The sequence below is a fragment of the Lissotriton vulgaris genome, chromosome 7 (genome assembly GCF_964263255.1).
Source record: "Lissotriton vulgaris chromosome 7, aLisVul1.2, whole genome shotgun sequence".
Taxonomy (NCBI): domain Eukaryota; kingdom Metazoa; phylum Chordata; class Amphibia; order Caudata; family Salamandridae; genus Lissotriton; species Lissotriton vulgaris.
This window is the reverse complement of record NC_141695.1, coordinates 1,411,952,669-1,411,960,773: the sequence shown is the minus strand read 5'-3', so window position 1 is coordinate 1,411,960,773 and position 8,105 is coordinate 1,411,952,669. Positions and strand designations below refer to the sequence as shown.

The 8,105-nt window shown below is 44.1% G+C and overlaps 1 long non-coding RNA gene across 1 annotated transcript; it reads left to right on the top strand.

Annotated features, from left to right (window-relative positions):
• The first annotated feature begins 2,431 nt into the window (after positions 1–2,431).
• LOC147705745 (uncharacterized) lies at positions 2,432–5,172 on the top strand. Its single transcript, XR_015297321.1, has 3 exons — positions 2,432–2,502; positions 2,600–2,734; positions 4,791–5,172. It is a non-coding gene; the product is annotated as an uncharacterized LOC147705745 (long non-coding RNA).
• The last annotated feature ends 2,933 nt before the right edge of the window (positions 5,173–8,105 follow it).

The window sequence follows — 8,105 nt, the reverse complement described above, 5'->3', positions numbered from 1 at the left end:
TTAAGGCCTGCCTAGGAGTGGCTTATAGGTTTATATGTGTCCAGTTAGGTTTAGATATAGGTATACTATATCTAAGCAAGGGGTGATTACACCACCTTGCCCCAGCTGAGTGATCAGCCAGTTGTGTCAATTTTGGATAGCCAGCCAGGGGTGGCAAAAGATATGCTGCAGCCCCTGGTAGGCCTTGGATGCACCTATGCCCTGGGCACCTATAGTGCTCTGTACAGGGGCTGATAAGGTGACCCAAGCCAATTTAGTTATGCACCTAGGGTACATGGAATCTATTTTACAGAGAGAGCAGATAGCCTGGGGCCCTGATTAGCAGGGAACCAGGCCAACTAAGTCGAAAACCAGCTAAACACAAGGCAAAAAATTTGGGGTAACCATAGTCAGGTAGCCACCTTCCTACAGGGTTTAATAACAGTGATGATAGTCCACCGGAAGTCCATTTCAGTATGTTCAGCTGCCATGAAGTGGTCTAACAATGGTTCATTAGGAGTCCTGCACCGGATCCTACTGCGGTGTTGGCTGATCTGGAGTTTGGCCTTCTGTGATGTTTGGCCCACATAAATTTTATCGCATGGGCAAATAATTGCATAGACAACATTTACATTATTGCAGTTTGAGAAGTTTCTCCGTTCATATTTTATTTGATCATATACAAACTCTTTACCTTCAATGGTAGTCTCACATGCAATGCAGTCGCCACATTTGGCATGGCCAGCCAGGCGTGGGAGCCCCCACAAATCATTAATGGTGCCTTTAGGTTCAGTGGAGGGAAGGGCGACCCTTAACAGATGTCTCTAATGTTTTTCACCTTTTTAAAGGCAAAAATCGGGCATTCAAGTTTAAATACTCCTACATTAGGGACCTTCCAGTGTTTCATAACACTTTTACGTACAGCATTGGAGGCAGAGAGAAGGTGGTTACACAGACCAGCCGGTCTTGTGTATTTTTCATTTTTGGTTCCAGAAGGACATCCCTGGGACAGTACCAGGCTCTTTTAAGAGAGCGGCGGACAAGTTTGTGTGGGTAACTGCGACTGCATAGTTTGTTTCTAAGTGTATGAGCCTCATTGAAGTAATCTTCAGTATGGTAACAATTCCTTCTAATCAGAAGGAACTGGGAGTAGGGGAGTGAATCACGGAGTGCCCATGGGTGGTGACTCTTGTAGCTAAGTAGTGTGTTGCGCTCAGTAGGTTTTCTATATAAGCTGGTTATCAATTGGCCATCGTGATGTTGAATTTTGAGGTCAAGGAAAGGTATAGTATCTTTACTCTCAGCCAAGGTGAATTTGAGTCCACTATAGTTATTGTTAAGCCAATGAAGTAGTTGATGCAGTGATTCTTGTGATTCATTCCAGATCAAGAATATGTCGACTATATAACGCTTCCACAGGGCGATGCCACTTTGGAAGGGGTTAGTTTGATTGAGGATACATCTCATTTCAAGGTCATCCATGTAAAGGATAACTAGGTTGGGAGCAAAAACTGCTCCCATCAAAGTACCCCTCACTTGTGAATCACAAGAATCACTGCATCAACTACTTCATTGGCTTAACAATGACTGTAGTGTACTCAAATTCACCTTGACTGAGAGTAAAGATACCTCCACTGAACCTAAAGGCACCATTATTGATTTGTGGGGGCTCCCACGCCTGGCTGGCCATGCCAAATGTGGCGACTGCATTGCATGTGACACTACCATGGAAGGTAAAGAGTTTGTATATGATCAAATAAAATATGAACGGAGAAACCTCTCAAACTGCAATACTGTAAATGTTGTCTAAGCAATTATTTGCCCATGCAATAACATTTATTTGGGCAAAATATCACAGAAGGCCAAACTCCGGATCAGCCAACACCGCAGAAGGATCCGGTGCAGGCCACTTCATGGCAGCTGGACATACCGAAATGGACTTCCGATGGACTATCATCACTGTTATTAAACCCCCACCCAGAGGCGCCGATATCCACCAACTATTAAACAAGGAAGAACTTAAGTGGATACTTAAGACTAACAGCATTAGAAATGGCTTAAATCGCCTTGAGGACTGGACTTCTCTTTTATAAGAAATGGATATTGCAGCTTGCCCTCCTGTGTACTCCTGAACTATTTTATTGTGTTTTATTCATGTAAATATTTGCGCTCCTGTGTACTCCTGAAGTAATATATGGTGTTATATTCATGTATTTATTATGCCTCTGCTTTCATTGACTGTCCCTCCTTGCACTTCTGGAATAATGCACTGTATGTACTTCTTATTCATGTAAACTCTTATCATCACGCCGCTTTTCACTGACCAACCCCCATAATGCACACCTGCTTAGGATGGCCGTCGATATTCCCTTTCAATCCGGATAGGCACTTGCACTGATCACATGTTCAGGCCTCGTCACGTAACCCTGCGCGGCTCGTTTTAGAGGCAACCACCCCCTTTGCTAATCGCAGAGCACTGAAACTCTGACCGGAGCTGCGACAACCGAATCGAGCACTGTCTCGGTAAATTGGATTGCACAACCATAGCTCACCGCTTATTATGGGATTAGTTTTTACTCCTGGTGGGCGATGATCACTGATTAGTCACTTTTTCATTCAGGTCGAGCCCCGTGCTGGTCATCGCACCAAGCACAAGCTGTAATTTCCCTTCGAACCACGGATGGTTCCAACTCCCGCCACTAACCCTCCCAAGCCCCCGAGGTCTCCGGTCAAAATATTTCTCCTTCTAATCCCGGTAAGATTTTTGCATACAGTTGTCCGGTCCTGTAATTGTTCACCATTTACCCTGAATTTACTAGTCATTCTCCTTCTAGGATGTCCAACTGCTGTCGTCTTTTCAAACGCGGATTGTGCGCCTCCCCAAGCTCACCTTGGTAATAACTTGCAATTTTCTATTATTTTCGGTCATTCACCTCCCCTTTTAAACAAATCGCGCCTCTCCTGCCACTCACGGTTCTCTTGGTTTGATCGACACTTTTAACTCATAATTGTACGTTAGGTGCATCTGAAAGCCAAGATTTGCATGGCTTTGAACAACACGGTTATGCTTAGCAGAATGTGCGCCTCTCCCACTACTCACGGTATTGTGATCAACACTTCAAACTTTTACCTACAGGTTAGGTGAGCCTTAAGCCCCTATGTACTTGGCCTTGAACAACACGTTCTGTGCCTCCTATTGGCGCAGTTTTATCGATCATCCCTACCTCCAACTGTCATGTTCCATCAATCTTTTCACTGTATATTATGCGCACAGTCTTTGTACTATCACTCTTGTGAGATATTGTGCATGTATGGTCGGCCCGAACACTAATGTTGTGTTTTTTTCCCCCCTGTTTCCTCCCTATTTTTCTCATGAAACCGTTTATTCACTTCTGTAATTAGACATACATGGTATATGTGTCAAGTACTGTTCCCACGCAGGCATGGTTATTTATACGTCCTCAAGATGATCCCATGATTTGTTTGCCTTAGGGATCGAAACATCATCGACAACCAATGTACCATATGTATTTGAAAAAATGTGGACCATGATGTACAATGGTACCTTAATCGAATTCTGCCAAACTGTATGATATGCAGAAACCCCTTTTTCTTCCCTTGCCTAAAAAACTTTCCCCATTCTTTTGTTTGTTTATGTATGTAAGTTGGATACATGCTGTGTCCCACTTGAAACATTACTTGATTTCACTTTAATGCATTTATTTGAATTATTAAAATTCTGTCCGGCTGGATAAAGAACATACAGTCTATTTAGCTTATGTTCATTAACTGCTTGAAATCCGTAACTGCCTAGGGACCATTGTCTTTAGTAATAGTGTGTTTGATATGTGACACTCGTACTGATGTACAGTGACAGAGCCCATAGATTTGTCACAGCACAACATAGACCATGTTGTTTAGACATGTAGAGCTGAGATTTCAGATGATGGGCATGTATCTGGCATATGTGCCCATACTCAACAGCACACACATCAGGTACTTGTGTCCTGTAATGATGTTTCATATGCTATTTTGCTTGGACACTGGCACATAGATAGGGGAACTGACAACCTTTTCTTGCTCATCTATGTACTGCAGGAGACCAGCTGTCCACAGACAGTTCTCTGACCTTGCAACCATGGTTGAACGTGACTGCATCGGACGGTACCGCTTCACTAGGCCACTGAATGATGATTTGGCGGAGCAGTTGGCCCCACACTTGCAACTTGACCGGCCATACCCTACAGCGCTGACCCCCAAGGTGAAGGTGATGGCAACCCTACACTTCTTTGCCACCGGTACCTTCCAACACACTGTGGCTTGTGCTGGTGGGATGTCACAGACCATGTTCAGCCGTGTGCTTCGAGATGTGTTGGAGGCGATGTTGCATTTCTTCAACCACCACATCCATTTCCCAACACCACAACAACTCACTGACATTAAGAGTGAGTTCTATGCACTGGGAAGGATGCCACATGTAATTGTCTCCATTGATGGGACACGTGCGGCTTTGGTACCACCACAGGCACGTGAGCAGACATACCGAAACAGGAAACATTTCCACTCAATCAATGCTCTGGTGGTATGTCTGGCAGACATGACCATTTCACATGTGTGTGCACGTTTCCCAGGTTCAGCGCACAATGCGTACATCATGAGAAGTAGTCGCATCCCGACGATTATGTCATAGATGCAGTACCAGCGTGCCTGGCTTGTCGGTGTGTGCTGACTGTTTACCATTGTGTGTGTTTGTTGAAGTTGTTTCCCACCCTCTTTTCAGACTCATCTAATGAGCAATTGTCTGTATGTAGGTGACTCCGGATACCCCAACATGCCATGGTTGCTGAAACCCCTTATAAATCCTGTGACACCGGCGGAGATGCTCTACAATGAGGCACATGGTCGGACCAGGAGAGTGATCGAGCAGACATTTGGTCTCCTGAAAAGCAGATTCCGATGCCCGGCTAAGACAGGAGGGGCCCTCCCATATGCACCAGCTAAGATGTGCAAAATCTTCATAGTGTGCTGCATGCTACACAACCTGGCAGTGAGGAAGAAGCTGCCTCTCATCCAAGATGACGATAACCAACATCCGCCAGCTGTGGAGGTTCCTGCCCTGGGGCAGGATGCCAGTGATGGTGAGGGTGAGGGTGATGTCCGGACCCAGCTGATCCACAACTTCTTCACATGAAGGTCACTAGACAGTGATGTGTTTTCAAAGTATTGTGTTTGCCTGATATATGTTGGTGGTGCACTGGTGCTTCTTGAGTGTGGCTGTGTGCTACTTGACAGGATGCTTGCAGGGATGTGTCCTTTCAGGTAGTATGTACTCCCAAACAGTGTTCACCTGATTACTAGCTTGTATTTACGTAGTTTGGGATTTGTTTTGGGCATTTACATTGTAGTTGTATGCTGTAAATCTGTGTATTTGATTGTGTTTTCTGTATGTCCTTCACAGGGTACTTTGGCTGCTGTATGGTGAGGTCTGAACCCTGACACCCAGATTCCTGTTCCAGAGTGCAAGTAGTCATTGTCCCAACCAATGATGTGCCACACACCCCTGGACTTTCATTGTTTACCACTTGGTTACTTTTAGATCACTGTCACGTGAGGTTCCCTTGCATCAGTTGTGGGATTCTCATGTTGTGAATCCTTAATAAATCTGTGCTTCACTTTGGGATGTGCTTCGTCTGTATACACACATTCAACAGTCATTTGCATTCTGTACCTGTGGGCTGATTGTCACTTACTCAGGATGGTTGTGGTGTATGTGCATTCTACTGTATTTCCTGTCAACATCAGTCTAGGCGATGAGTTAGATGGCCATGATGAGTATGTGTTGTGTTGCCCTAGTGGTGTGTCTCCCTCATATGTGTCACTTTACCATGACTCACATAACGGTGTTCACATTGCTGTAGTAGTTTACATGCACAGTGTTCTTCAGCAAATCATCAACTCCATGACACCAACCAAGTTTAAATCACAACAGAGGCAAGTATTGTGTGATTGTGATTTTATTTACAAACATGTGTGAGGATAGTAAAAGTAATTGGAAGTGCTGTACAGTGTGATGGTAATCCAAAATTCACAGGTGAGTTAGTAGTGTTGGAAGATGAAACGTCCAGAGTAAAGTCCACAGTACCCATTTTGTGAGCAGTATAATGATGGGTCTACTACGCGTATAGCCGCTGATGTGATTCTTGGGAGGCAAAATGGGTATACTCTTAAATGGGGTAAGGTGGTCCCAGAGAAGTTCTTAGGCAAACTGTTGGAAAATTGTTCTGATAGTTTCACGATTTGCCTAGGGGAGCACTCTGACAGTGAGCAGATAATAGAACACTTTAACATCATAGCATCCTCAATTAGAAATAGTCTGTGGGTGGAGGCAAAGAAACGGGCAAAAGGTAATAGGAGATGGTTTGACAATGCATGCACAAGGGCACTGACCGATCTGAAACATGCCATCCACAGGACACCACGAGACCCTTTACAAATAAGAGGTTTAAGGAAAATATACAATGAGGCTTTAAAAAATAGGAAACATTTTATAAAAAGGGAGGTCTGGGAAGTCCTATGCGCAGCGTCACAGTCCAAAGATGCATCTGCATTTTGGAGGGCCGTAAACGCCCCTTTTCTTTAGGATAACACCAAGGCGCGCATAGAGATTGCGATTCCTGAGGACGACTGGGTCGAACATTTTTCCAACCTTTATAGATCCCAAGATGAAAAATCTACTATAGGTCCTAGTACACCGTTTGATATAGGGGTAGGGGCTCAGAAGCTTGTGGTAACTCTGGAAGAAGTTATGATGGCTCTGAAAGCAACAAAGGGGGGAAAGGCTGCAGGTCCTGATGGAATCCCATCAGACTTGTACAAAGCAAACATTGAGATCTGGGGCCCCATACTGGTACAGCTTTTTAATGCTACGTTAGCGAGGGGATTAAATCCTTCATGGTTTACCTCGGTCATTGTCCCAATATATAAGAAGGGAGATAGACAAAATTGTGCATGTTATAGACCAATCTCCCTTTTAGACTCCTCTATAAAAATCCTTGGAAGAGTCATCCTAGCCAGACTTCAAAATTGGGCAGAGGATAACGGGATAATAAGTGACTTGCAATTTGGATTTCAGAAGGGCATAGGAACAGTCGAACAGGGTTTAAATTTATTTATTGTTCACCAAAAATACACCAGGGTAAAGGGTGAACGCTTGTACCTCACGTTTGTCGACCTTACGTCGGCATTCGATTGTGTGTCCCATGGTAAATTATGGGCAATTTTAAAAAGGTTGGGCGTGGAAGATCCAATTATTTGCTTTCTAAGAGAACTCTATTCAAGGGCCACAGCAACGCTTCGCTATGGAAAGGGGGGTGAATGCACCAGATCATTCGGGGTAGGACGTGGGGTACGCCAGGGCTGCGTCCTGGCTCTATTTTTATTTCTGGTCTATATAAATGGACTTGAGCTTCATCTGTTGCAAGAGTGCAGGGATATGCCCAGCGTTGGCAAAAGATATATCCCTGCACTCTTGTACGCGGATGACGCAGTCCTAATGGCCCGGACCCCCTTGGCCCTACAGAATTTGATAACATCCTTTGATATGTTCATGTTGAGCTTGGATTTAAAAATTAACTGCAGTAAAACCTTCTCCATGAACTGTGGTACACGAACTAGGATGCAAATGAAAAGAATGTTCATAAATGATAGTCCCCTGGAAAACACCTTCACTTTTCCCTACCTCGGTATTGTGTTCCATGACACTGGGTCCTGGACAAGTGCTGTAAAGGCTAGAACTCTTTTGTTCACAAAAACAATAATGGCCTTAAAGAATTTTATTAAAAAGTTGGGTAAGAAACCAATAAGAGAAATCCTAACTATTTATAATGCCACGTGTTCATCAGTAGCTTTGTATGGCTCGGGCCTTTGGGGCTATACCAACATAAACTCAATTCAAATAGCCGAAAATAAATTCATGAGGCATATTCTGACAATACCAGAAAGTGTTGTGACTTATATCTGCCATACCGAACTTGAACAACCGCATATTTCAGATATAATTAGAATGCAGCCCATTCTCTTGTGGCATAGGGTATGGACAACAAATGAGTGTGCCGTGAACCGGGCTA